Raw genomic sequence first — 13,405 nt, forward strand, 5'->3', positions numbered from 1 at the left:
TTGTACTCCAACTACCTGATCAACCGAGGGTCCTCGGGAGAAATCCCAGTGGTCTGGTCGACCGAACTAGCCAGGTCAAAATGGTCTGGTCAACCGAACCTCAAAAAATTGAGAAATCGCCATCTCCAGGTCGATCGAGCCCTCAGTTCAAAAGTCCCCTGGTCGACCGAACCATTTGAGACTTGGTCAACCGAACTTGTTCTGGTCGACCAGACCTCTTAGGTTGCCCTGATTTTTACCACAGTTAAATATTTTTTAAATAGGGTTAAAATGGTTTGAGTGTCATTAAACTTTTCCAATAATTCCTAATAGGTCCCCAATGTTCAAAAACTTTGGTATGTCTATATATACCCTTTCATTTGGGAGAATTAAGCATCGATTAGCAAAAAGGATTAAGAAAATTTCTCTCAAGAAAAAATACTCTTTTGATTCCCATTGCTCATAGTCTTTCAAATACACTCTAGCTTACATTCAAAACTCACTAAATCATCTGTAAGTGTTCTTGAGTGATTAGATAGGAAGGTTTGCTCTCTCTTGGTTGTGAGATTGATCTATTTTTATTGAGAGCTAAACCAAAAGGATTCTCAGGGGACTTAGCTAATAAGTTCATCCTAAGAAGACTTTACTAGATCTTCTGAGATTGCACATTCGTTGCAACATCTTGAGAAGCTCGTATTTGCTTTTGGTTGCGAAATATTTTCAAAATCATTTACAAATATCTATTGCTCTTTATTTTGAAAATCATTTGAAGAGATATTTGTTTTTGAGGCGAAACATTTTTGTTGCAATATTTATTCACTTATATATCTTTTGTTAAAAACAAAGATCATATATATTTTGCAAGTCCAAGCATATACATATTTATGTGATTGAGATATTCTACTGATCGATACTCTTGAGGTTTGTTTGATACCCTGTGTGAGCACGTTTGATTGAATATTTTGATATACACAGATTGTCGTTGACACTCTCACGTACGCATCACACTGATAGAAAATATATTTGAGAATTGAACTATTTAAACCACATTGAGCTTACATTTTAAATCATCTGTGGTGTTTGTGATTGTGTGCATTTGTGGTACAAATCTGCTTTATGTGAAAGCACCCCTATACTGTACCTTTTATTTGTATATGTGAGAGATTCCAAGCGTGGCCTGAGGGGGCAGTAATCCAGACCGATAAAGATTGGTGTATAGGTTGAGGTCAGCCCCGCTAATTGACTTGGTTAAGGTTGAGGTCAGCCCTGTGTTAATTTGACCTGGTTTGTATAGGTGCCACTCCACCCGTTTAAGTGAGCAAGTTATTGTGATAATCCTTGTACTAGTTAGCCAAGGCGGGGACGTAGGCAGTTGGCCGAACCTCGATAACATATCTATGTGTCACCCTTCTATTTACTGCTTTCTAGTGCTTGTGTAATTATTTAAACTGCTTTATTTAACTTCTGATATTACCTGCACTAGATTGACCAAAGGATTGTGAACATACTGCTGTTAGGAGGAACACCTAGGGAATAGATTTTAAAAATACCTATTCACACCCCCCCTCTCTTGGGATCACGATAAAACTAATAATTGGTATCAGAGCCACGTAGCATAGACTAGTTTTTATTTTGTAAAAAGAGCACATATGGCTCATAACTCTATGACCCCTTTCCCCGAGGGACCATCTTCCACACGACCTCCTATATTCAATGGTGTTAACTACACCTTCTGGAAACATAGGATGCACATCTACCTTCAGAATACCGATTGGAATGTGTGGAGGATTGTCTCTTAGGGAAACTATATTCCTATGAAAATTGAGGGTGCAGCTAGGGTTCCTAATACTGAGGATGAATATGATGACAATGATATGAAAGTTGTTAGTCTTAAAGTCACTGCCATGAATATTTTATATTGTAGTCTTGATGTAAATGAATTTAACAAGATCATGGCATGTTCTACTGCAAAGGATATATGGGATAAGGTAGAGGCCACACATGAGGGTACTAGAGATGTGAAAGACAGTAGGATAGATATGTTGACCAGTGAGTATGAGGCCTTTAGGATGAATGTAGGTGAGTCCATTCGGAGCATGTACACTAAATTCACACACATCATAAACTCACTGCATGCATTAGGAAAGACCTATCATACATATGAGATGATCAGGAAGCTCCTTAGAGGCTTAGGCTTACCTCCTGTGTGGGAAGCCAAGGCTACGGCCATTGCTAAGGGTAGAGACCTTAAGGCCATGAGCTTAGATGAACTAATAGGTTCCTTGATCACTTATGAATTTTCCATAAATGAAATACTTAATGAGCATAATAAGGCTAAACAAGTGATTGCACTAAGAGTATCTAATAACACATCTAGTGAGTACAGTGAATCTAACACTGATGATGAAATGGCTATGCTAACAAAAAAGTTTAGCAGATTTTTCAGGAAGAACAGGAAGCCATTTAGAAAATACAGAGACTCACTAATGAGAAGGGTGAGTGCAGCAAAAGAAAGGAAAAATTGAATGCTCCTACGTGCTACAACTGCAATAAAGTGGGGCACATCAAACCTGACTGCCCACTGCTGAAAAAGAAGGCTAAGAAAAAGAAGAAAGCCATGAAGGCTGGGACTTCATGGGACCAATTCAGCAGCAGCGACTCAGACTTGGATCATAGTGACATAGAGGTCGCTAATCTATGCTTGATGGCACACGAGGATGAGGTATTGTCTTCTTGTTCATCATCTTCTTATTATTCATCTGATGATTGTGATTTTGATAGCATGCCTACATTTAGAGAATTACAGTTTGAATATATTCGTGTTCAAAATTGCTAGGCAAAATAACCAAGGAAAATAATAACTTTAAAAAGAAATGTGAAAATTGGTCAAAATTATTTAATATGGAAAAAACCTCTCACGCCTCTATTTTAAAAGAAAAAGATACTACTATTGTTGAGCTTGAGAAGAAATTGGAGCATAGCTCCAAAATTATTTTTAAATTCACCAAGGGAAAAGAAAATTTTGAAAAATTACTTAGTGCCCAAAGAAACTCCTTAAGTAAAGAGGGTCTTGGTTTTAGTGGTATTGAAAATATTAGACGACCTAATCTTTACTTAGGACATTTTACACGTGAGTCAAAATCTCATATACCTCCTAAAGAACCTAAATGTAGATTGAAATGCTTTAAATGTAAACAGATTGGTCACATTCAATTTGATTGTCCACTTAGAAATAAGCATACTAGAATTAGAAAGGTATGGATAGTTAAGGGAGATCCTGTTACTAACCCCTGTGGACCCAATAAAATTTAGGGACCAACATCAGTCACTTAGCTTATTTTGCAGGTATGCCGAAGATCATCCTCCTCTAAGGACCGGTGGTACTTAGATAGTGGATGCTCACGACACATGACCAGCGACAAGGGAAAATTCACTTCAATTGTTCCCAAGGATGGAGGCTATGTGACATTTGGCGACAATGCCAAAAGACGCATCATCGGGGTAGGTAAGGTTGGTAAGGATTCCTCTCCTACTATTGATAATGTTTTGTTGGTTGATGGACTGAAACATAATCTGCTTAGCATAAGTCAATTGTGTGACATAGGATATAAAGTATCTTTTGAAAATGACAAATGCATGGTAGAAAATAAAAAAGACCACAAAGTGCTTTTTACTACTGCTAATAGACATGAAAATGTTTATACTACCTCTCTTGATAATCTAGCATCACAACAAGTGACATGTTTTTCGGCAATAAATGAAGCCAGTTGGTTATGGCATAGGTGTTTAGGGCATGCTAGCATGGATTTACTGTCTAAACTTATTAGAAAAGAATTGGTTAAAGGTTTGCCTAAAATGTCGTTTGTAAAGGATAAAATTTGTGATGCATGTCAAATGGGTAAGCAAACAAAATCTAGTTTTAAGAAAAAGAAATTCATATCCACTACTAGACCCTTTGAGTTGCTTCACCTAGATTTATTTGGACCTAATTCTGTACAACGTCTTGGTGGTAAATCTTATGCTTTTGTAATTGTGAATGACTTTTCTAGATTCACATGGGTGTTATTTCTTGCACATAAAAATGAATCATGTGAACAATTCAACAAACTTTGCAGAAGAATTTAGAATGAAAAAGGATATAAAATCACTCACATAAGAAGTGATAGAGGCACGGAATTCAAAAATGAAAGCATAGAAAAATATTGTGACTTAGAGGGCATATCACATAACTTCTCTGCACCTAGGACACCTCAAAAAAATGGTGTAGTAGAAATAAAGAATAGGTCACTGCAAGAAATGGGTAGAACTATGTTGAATGAGCATGACTTACCTAAATATTTTTGGGCTGAGGCTATTAATATTGTATGCTATGTTATGAATAGGGTGTTAATTAGACCATCAATCAATAAAACCCCTTATGATTTGTGGAACAACCATAAGCCTAATATTTCCTATTTTCATGTGTTTGGTTGTAAATTCTTTGTGCTTAGAGATAATGAGCATCTAGGAAACTGTGATTCTAAATCTGATGAAGGTATCTTCCTTGGATATGCATTAAATAGCAAAGCATATAGGGTTTTCAATAAAAAAACCTTTAACTGTTATTGAATCTATTCATGTTATGTTTGATGAGTCTAATCCATTTTCTAATAAAGATGATGAAGATGATATTGATATTAGAAAATGCTTAGAGAAAATGTCAATTGAAAATAATGCAAGTGAATATCAAGAAGCAAATGAAAAATCACTTGAAGATAATAAAAATGGAAATCAGGAGTTGCCTAGAGATTGGAAATATATAAAAAGTCATCATATAGATCAAATCATAGGTGAACCATCCCGTGGAGTAGCCACAAGATCCTCATTGAGAAATATAGTTAATCACTTCGCTTTCTTATCCTAAGAAGAACCTAAAAATATTAAAGAAGCCATTAAAGATGAATCTTGGGTGATGTCCATACATGAAGAACTTAATCAATTTGAAAGAAGCAAAGTGTGGACCTTAGTTCCTAGGCCTAATGAGCACACCATCATTGGAACTATATGGGTATATAGAAATAAGAAAGATGAGAATGAGGTAGTAACTAGGAAAAAAGCTAGACTAGTTGCCCAAGGGTATAACCAAGAAGAAGGGATTGACTTTGATGAAACATGTGCTCCTGTTGCTAGATTAGAAGCCATTCGTATGTTACTTGCCTTTGCCTCTTTTAAAGATTTTAAATTGTTTCAAATGGATGTTAAAAGCGCTTTTCTAAATGGCTACATTAATGAAGAGGTATACGTAGAACAACCACCCGATTTTGAGAATCACAAATATCCCGATCATGTTTACCAGTTGTCTAAAGCCTTGTATGGATTGAAACAAGCTCCTAGAGCTTGGTATGAGAGGATTAGTGTTTTTCTACTAGAAAATAGGTTTACTCATGGCAAAATTGACACTACACTCTTCATCAAGTCCAAAAATGATGATATGCTCCTTGTTCAAATCTATGTGGACGATATCATTTTTGGAGCAACCAATGATGAGTTGTGTAATGAGTTTGCCAAATGCATGCAAAGTGAGTTTGAAATGAGCATGATGGGTGAACTTAGTTTCTTCTTAGGTCTACAAATCAAGCAAGATAATCATGGAACTTTCATATGTCAATCTAAATACATTAGGGACTTGCTAAAGAAATTTAATATGGAAGATTGTAAAATTCTTGACACACCTATGAACTCTTCCACTAATCTTGATGAAGATAAGCAAGGAATCCCTATTGACGTAAAATTATATCGTGGCATGATTGGAAGTCTCCTATATCTCACTTCTAGTAGGCCCGACATTATGTTTAGTGTATGTATGTGAGCTAGGTTTCAGGCTGCTCCTAAGGAATCTCATCTAAAAGCTGTTCAACGAATCCTTAGGTATCTGGTTGGGACTATAGAGTTAGGCTTGTGATACCCTAAGCATACTACCTTTGAGATTGTTAGTTTCACTGATGCTGACTTTGCCGGTAGTAAGGTTGATAGAAAAAGCACTAGCGGCACTTGTCATTACTTAGGACAATCTCTTGTTTCTTTGTTCTCCAAGAAACAAAACTCAGTTGCCTTATCCACAACCGAAGCTGAATATATTGCGGCTAGAAGTTGTTGTGCCCAAACTCTCTATATGAAACAACAACTTGTGGATTTTGGATTGCACTATGAAACAATACCAATTAAATGTGATTATACTATGGAAATCAACATCTCTAAAAATCCTATCTCACATTCACGAACTAAACACATTGAGATTAGACATCACTTTCTTCATGATCATGTGCAAAAAGAAGATATGGCTCTTAAGTTTGTAAGCACTAATGAATAGTGGGCCGACGTATTCACTAAACCACTACATGAGGATAGGTTCATACAAATTAGACATGAGTTAGGCTTGTTGCATAGTAGAGAAGCTTCCTAAACTTAAATGTCTCATATCTTGCATAATTTTAGGGGGAGCTCTCTTATGGGAACTTTTCAAGTCTTAACAAATAAATCTATTGTTAACTCATCTTCTAGCTTGAGACTTTATGAAAAGTTGATTGGATGCACAGTTCAAATTTATGTCACATGCTTATATTGCTTATCATTTATGTTGCACAACTTGTCCAATTCATATTCATATTGATGTTTTATTTTCTGTATTGAACCATACTGAACTTTTTGAGTAGTTGTGGATAAATTGCTAGGAATTTTAAACTCAAACATATCACGTTTATATAGGGTGTCTTTTGGAAAGTCCGATTTACAAATGGCACTCTGCCAAAAGTTTTCAAAAATATTTCCAAAATTCATCATGCATAAATGTAGTAATCTTCCATTGCCTAGGATTTTAATTCAAATAGCCCTTTTTGTTGTTGCCAAAAGGGGGAGATGGAAAGGCAAAAATAATGGGAATACATTGGATGCATTTTGTGAGGGGGAGCCTTAACCCTATATTTTGCCAATTGTATTTCTCATCATCAAAAAGGGGGAGATTGTTGACCTTATAGGTCACGCCTAGTTTTGATAATGAAAAATACTCCTATATTTAATAAATATCTAGTTCATGTGCAGGTCCATATTAGCAGATCATTAATGGCACGTGAAAGCTCAAAACTTGAAGACAAATTCATGCTCTTGATTATAACATTTTTGTAGTAAAATTTGTCTATAATAGTAATTAGGGTATTAGGTTTGTAATAAGCACACACATAACATGTATGGTTTATTTTGTGAGCTCAAACCAATCATAATGCAAAATGACCTTAGAGTGACCTTAGGGTTTTCGGTCGATCGACACTAGACTTTTTCAGTATCTTAAAGTTGGACCCCAAGTGATCCTAGGACACACACATTTACACATACGTTTGTTGGGCACTTCATTAGGGTTTGTATGCTTCGAGATTACATTGAAATGCACATATGGTGCACTTTCAGTTGATCAGCACAGTCATTTCATTTTGGCCTGGTCGACCGAAACCCTCTATGGTCAACATTTTGACCACCTGGTTGACCAAACCAGGAAGTTCAAAAAGCTTTGGTCAATCAAAACCTCCCTGGGTCAAAAGTTTGACCATCTGGTCGACTAACCACTTTTTGTACTCCAACTACCTGATCAACCGAGGGTCCTCGGGAGAAATCCCAGTGGTCTGGTCGACCGAACTAGCCAGGTCAAAATGGTCTGGTCAACCGAACCTCAAAAAATTGAGAAATCCCCATCTCCAGGTCGATCGAGCCCTCAGTTCAAAAGTCCCCTGGTCGACCGAACCATTTGAGACTTGGTCAACCGAACTTGTTCTGGTCGACCGGACCTCTCAGGTTGCCCTGATTTTTACCACAGTTAAATATTTTTTAAATAGGTTTAAAATGGTTTGAGTGTCATTAAACTTTTCCAATAATTCCTAATAGGTCCCCAATGTTCAAAAACTTTGGTATGTCTATATATACCCTTTCATTTGGGAGAATTAAGCATCGATTAGCAAAAAGGATTAAGAAAATTTCTCTCAAGAAAAAATACTCTTTTGATTCCCATTGCTCATAGTCTTTCAAATACACTCTAGCTTACATTCAAAACTCACTAAATCATCTGTAAGTGTTCTTGAGTGATTAGATAGGAAGGTTTGCTCTCTCTTGGTTGTGAGGTTGATCTATTTTTATTGAGAGCTAAACCAAAAGGATTCTCAGGGGACTTAGCTAATAAGTTCATCCTAAGAAGACTTTACTAGATCTTCTGAGATTGCATATTCGTTGCAACATCTTAAGAAGCTCGTATTTGCTTTTGGTTGCGAAATATTTTCAAAATCATTTACAAATATCTATTGCTCTTTATTTTGAAAATCATTTGAAGAGATATTTGTTTTTGAGGCGAAACATTTTTGTTGCAATATTTATTCACTTATATATCTTTTGTTAAAAACAAAGATCATATATATTTTGCAAGTCCAAGCATATACATATTTATGTGATTGAGATATTCTACTGATCGATACTCTTGAGGTTTGCTTAATACTCTGTGTGAGCACGTTTGATTGAATATTTTGATAAACGATTCTCGTTGACACTCTCACGTATGCATCACACTGATAGAAAATATATTTGGGAGTTGAACTATTTAGACCACATTGAGCTTACATTTTAAATTATCGGTGGTGTTTGTGATTGTGTGCATTTGTGGTACAAATCTGCTTTACGTGAAAGCACCCCTATATTGTACCTTTTGTTTGTATATCTGAGAGATTCCAGGCATGGCCTGAGGGGGCGGTAATCCAGCTCGGTAAGGATTGGTGTATAGGTTGAGGTCAGCCCCACTAATTGACCTGGTTGAGGTTGAGGTAAGTCCTGTGTTAATTTGACCTAGTTTGTATAGGTATCGTTCCACCTGTTTAAGTGAGCAAGTTATTGTGATAATCCTTGTGCTGGTTAGCCAAGGCAGGGACGTAGGCAGTTGGCCGAACCTCGATAACATATCTATGTGTCACCCTTCTCTTTACTGCTTTCTGGTGCTTGTGTAATTGTTTAAACTGCTTTATTTAACTTCTGATATTACTTGCACTAGATTGACTATAGGATTATGAACATACTGCTGTTAAGAGGAACACCTAGGGAATATATTTTAAAAATACCAATTCACCCCCCCCCCCTCTTGAGATCATGGTAAAGCTAACAGATATGTACTAAAATTTTGGATGGTAGCTTTGCTTACCTATTTCCCCTACTTTTTGATTGATGTCCAAAGGGGGAAAATTTTTGTGACAAGCAAAGATGGAAGTATATGAGTACTTATGTTATGCTATGACTATGCACTTTTGATGGAAGTATATGAGTACTTATGTTATGTTGTGACTATGCAGTTTTCCCCTTGAACTATGCACTTTTCCCTACCTATGAATGGAATATTGTATATCAGATGCTTATGTGAATGTATATCTATGGATGAGCATGTGCATATCTAATGCTTAAATGAACGTATATCTAAGGATGAGTATGTGCATATCTGATGCTTATGTGAATGTATATCTTTGGATGAGTATGTGCATAAAAACAATGAGATTTGATACTGGATACATATGCATATAATAAGGGGGAGTTTATTTTTATCCTCATCTTTGCTTCTCATTTGTCATCCTCAATAAGGGGGGCATTGTTGGTCAAATGAGACTTTTCAATCTTATTTTGATGATAACAAATGACATTGGTATAACTTGCTTGTTGAATGATTTGGTTTCAGGAATATATATCTCAACACAAGAGAAAGAAACTATAAATTAAAGTATTATCAAGAGAACAAGCTATGCATTTTTATTATATCAAGAGAAAGCTTCAACAAATCTTTTCAAGCAGTAGAGAAGAAGACTTAAAGTCTCAATACTTAAAAGCTTAAAGATAAAAAGGGACTTGAAGTCAAGAGGCTTATCAAAGACTTGAAGCATCATGTTTAAGAAAAGCTTGATGTAACTACTTCGTATCAAGTGACAATTTAGAAAATATGAAGCTCTTTAAGGGACCAATATGAACTTAAGAAACTTATTTTTAAATCCCCGAAATATTTTATAAAAAATCAAATCATAAGGGTAAAGCTGAAATGGAGAAATCAAAAAGAAAAACTAGTCTTTTGTCTGCCCAGTTGACTGACTTAACGAAGGCAAAATTACCCAATCGACTGACAGTCAGCCGACTTACTCAAAATAAACTGTATTTTGCCAGCCGACTGACAATTTCTTGAAATAATTTTTGGGAGACAGAATGGTGCCAGTCGCCTGTCTAGCCGACTGACTTTGTGATTTTTGACTACCCAATTGCCTGTCCAGCCGACTGACTCCACGAGTTTTAGTTTTTTTTAAACTCCAGCAGGAAAATTTCAAAATTTTGTTTTTCAAAATATGAACATTGAAAAAACTTGGAAACCACTCAAAGATACTTGGGGAACAAGGAAACTAAGCCAAGAATGTCTATAAATACTCCTTTAAACTCAAGAATTTTATCATCCATGCAATTACTCAGCTCTCTTGAAATTAAAGCATTCAATCTCTCAAAGCTTTCTATTGCTCACACTCCATCTGGGAGAAAAGTTCTAAAACTCTACTGAAATATCAAAGCCAAGATACATACTATGAGTTTGATTATTCAAAACAAAATCTTGGTGATCTCTAAACACTTGAGTTTCATATTTTCTTTATTGTTTATTTGATTGAAGTATTGATTGTGCTCTAACTTGTACAACTCTACCATGTTTCGAGAGTCTCTTTTGTACACAAAACATTATAGCAATCTCTTTGTATTATTGACGGTTCAAGGCTTGTTTGGATCATTGTACCGAGTGAGGATTGTTCACTTGGAGAGGTTTCTTTACCTAAAAAATGGATTTTTGTAAAGGCTTGCTGATTTTGCGTCAAAACTGCATAATTGGGCATCTGAACCCGGACTTTACGGTTTATATTTTTAATTAAATGTCCAAAATTATCCAATATTTTAATAAAGTGCCAAAATCATCATTCTTGAACTTTATTGCACTATTTATGAAATTTTGGTAATTTTTTGTCGCAGGAAAATTCCCGGGAACCAAAACCGACACCTGTTCATATTTCGTGCATAACTTTTTTGTCCAAACTCCGATCGAGACGATTCAAATTTCTAGAGAAAGAGGAAAGGATTATCTACAATTTTCATGTTTTAAGTTTTGCGATATTCAAGCTCTAGAAGAGTCAGATTTACGATGAACAGAGAATGAAAAAAATGAAAAAAATATAATAATTCGGGTCAGAGCCAATTGGGTCGGGTTGGATAACCGGGTCAGCTTGATGGCTCACGGGTCTAGGGCAGCTATGGTTGCCTTTTTTCCCTATTTAACATCATCTTCTTCTTCTTCTTCTGTGTGTGTGCGGGTGCCCCGCACCACCTCCTTTCCCTGCTTCTTGCTTCTTGGTTCTCTCCTTCTCTGAGTTTCTCTTCTATTCTTATTCTTCTTTAATCTCCTTTATCTCTCTGGTTTCCCTCTCTGTTTCAGTATTTCTTCTTTAGTTTTTTTCCTCCTCCTCTTTTTACTCCCTTAAATAGTCACAACACAGCCCAGGGATCTGCTTCGGACCAACTTCAATTTCCTTGGCATCCTTTGCTCCAGCCGACGCACACCACAGCAGATCACCTAGCGGCAGTCCTCTCCATACTAGCAGCAATACCAGCAGCTTGCAGCAGCTTCATGGCACAGCAGAATACCAGCAGCCTCCCGTGAAGACCACACCAACAGCCACCTCTGCAACTCCACCTTCTGGACATCCACTCGAGCACCTGCAGCTGCCGTGAACAAAACCAAGCCAGCCAAGGCCCTCCTCTGCTGCACCAACTTCGGCAACATCTCCACCACTCCGCAGCAGGACCAGCCACTCCACCACTGCCAGCTGAGCACAGCCCCTGCCCAGCTCCTCTGCAAACACCCGAAGATCACCAAGCACAGCTTTCTCTCTAATTTTCACCTTTTCCTTCTATCTTTAATTATTATGAGTTACTCTCTGCCTTTCTCTGTTCTCTCTCTCTCTTTTATTCTTTACTCTTTCTTTTATTATTACTAATTAAACAGTTAAATATTGTTAACTTTTTGTTTGAGTTTATTGGAATTTTTTAGATTTTGAATATTATTTAGGGTGTTTTATTATTATTGAAGTTTAATTGTCTTTTTTTATTCTCTTTCAGTTAAATATTTTCCGTAGATTAGTTTAATGTTCCAAGTTATTTAATTAATTTAGTTAGGGTCAGTTTCGTCAAAGTTCATATTTTTCAGTTTTGTTAAAGTTCGTATTTTTATTTTTTCGGTATCATTCAAAGTTTAGATTTTTAATGTGTTTGCATTTTTGTTCGAGTTCTTGGTTTGAATTATTGATCCATATTAAAGGTTTGATTTTTTTTTAGTGTGAGTGTGTATGTTTGATTGAGTTTCCATTGCATGTTTTAATTCTTTAATTGTAGTTGCCATCTTTAATAATGTGTGTTTAGGTATTTCCTTAAGTAGACTAGGATTTCCATACTTGTTTTTTCTATTGCAAGCATGCGTGGCTAAGTTCGGTAGCTCGGGGTGTGGGTCGATGTTGTTTGCGTTCCATGGTTTATTAGTTATCCTATGATATCATTGCTAAACTTTTATTTGGTTAAAACCGAAAATTGAAGGAATCGTTGATAAATCGCTAGCTCTTGCTTCTTGTTTTGTTGTTAACGTTAGACACATCAAAACCTTGAGTTAATCTAAGAGTTTAATCAACTTATTTTTACATAGAAATTCGGTTGATGTGTAATAAGAGTTTTTATTTTCTTCCGTTTGGATGTGGCCAATTTACTCGATCTTTAGTGACAAAATTTCATCTTATTAATGCCTTGATTGGATTAACAAGAAGAGGAGTAAGGCCTAGGAAATTAGTAAATGGTGGAAGCAAACAGACGTTGAACCCATAACCCGAGTGTTTGGTAAAATTTGTTTAGTTTTGGTTGCGTTATTAGATTTACATTTTTGCAAAATTGATAAAATTTCAGTTTCATTTTGATAGTTTACTCAAGCTTCTCTCACTTTGTTTACTGTTTTCAAAATCGTAAAAGACCAAAAAGATTTTCAACCCACATTTTACTGCAACAGGATTTCACTAAACTTGCATAAATACTTTGATACTCAGTGGTCCCTGTGGAATACGATCCTGGACTCATCCTTGATACAACTTGACACTTCTGCACTTGGAAGCACAACTCAGAATGAGTCACTTGCTCTACCTGGTAAAGAGCATACCTAGAGGAATCATTTGGTGGAATTGACCAAAGGCGAGGATGTAGGCTCGGAATAAGCCGAACCTCGTAAATCTTGGTACTCTTCTTCTCCTTACTCTTTTTACTTTCCGCATTATATATTGTGTATATCAAGTGCAGGTAGCAGGGCTTATACATCATA

This window comes from Malania oleifera, chromosome 5 (assembly GCF_029873635.1).
Source record: "Malania oleifera isolate guangnan ecotype guangnan chromosome 5, ASM2987363v1, whole genome shotgun sequence".
Taxonomy (NCBI): Eukaryota; Viridiplantae; Streptophyta; class Magnoliopsida; order Santalales; family Ximeniaceae; genus Malania; species Malania oleifera.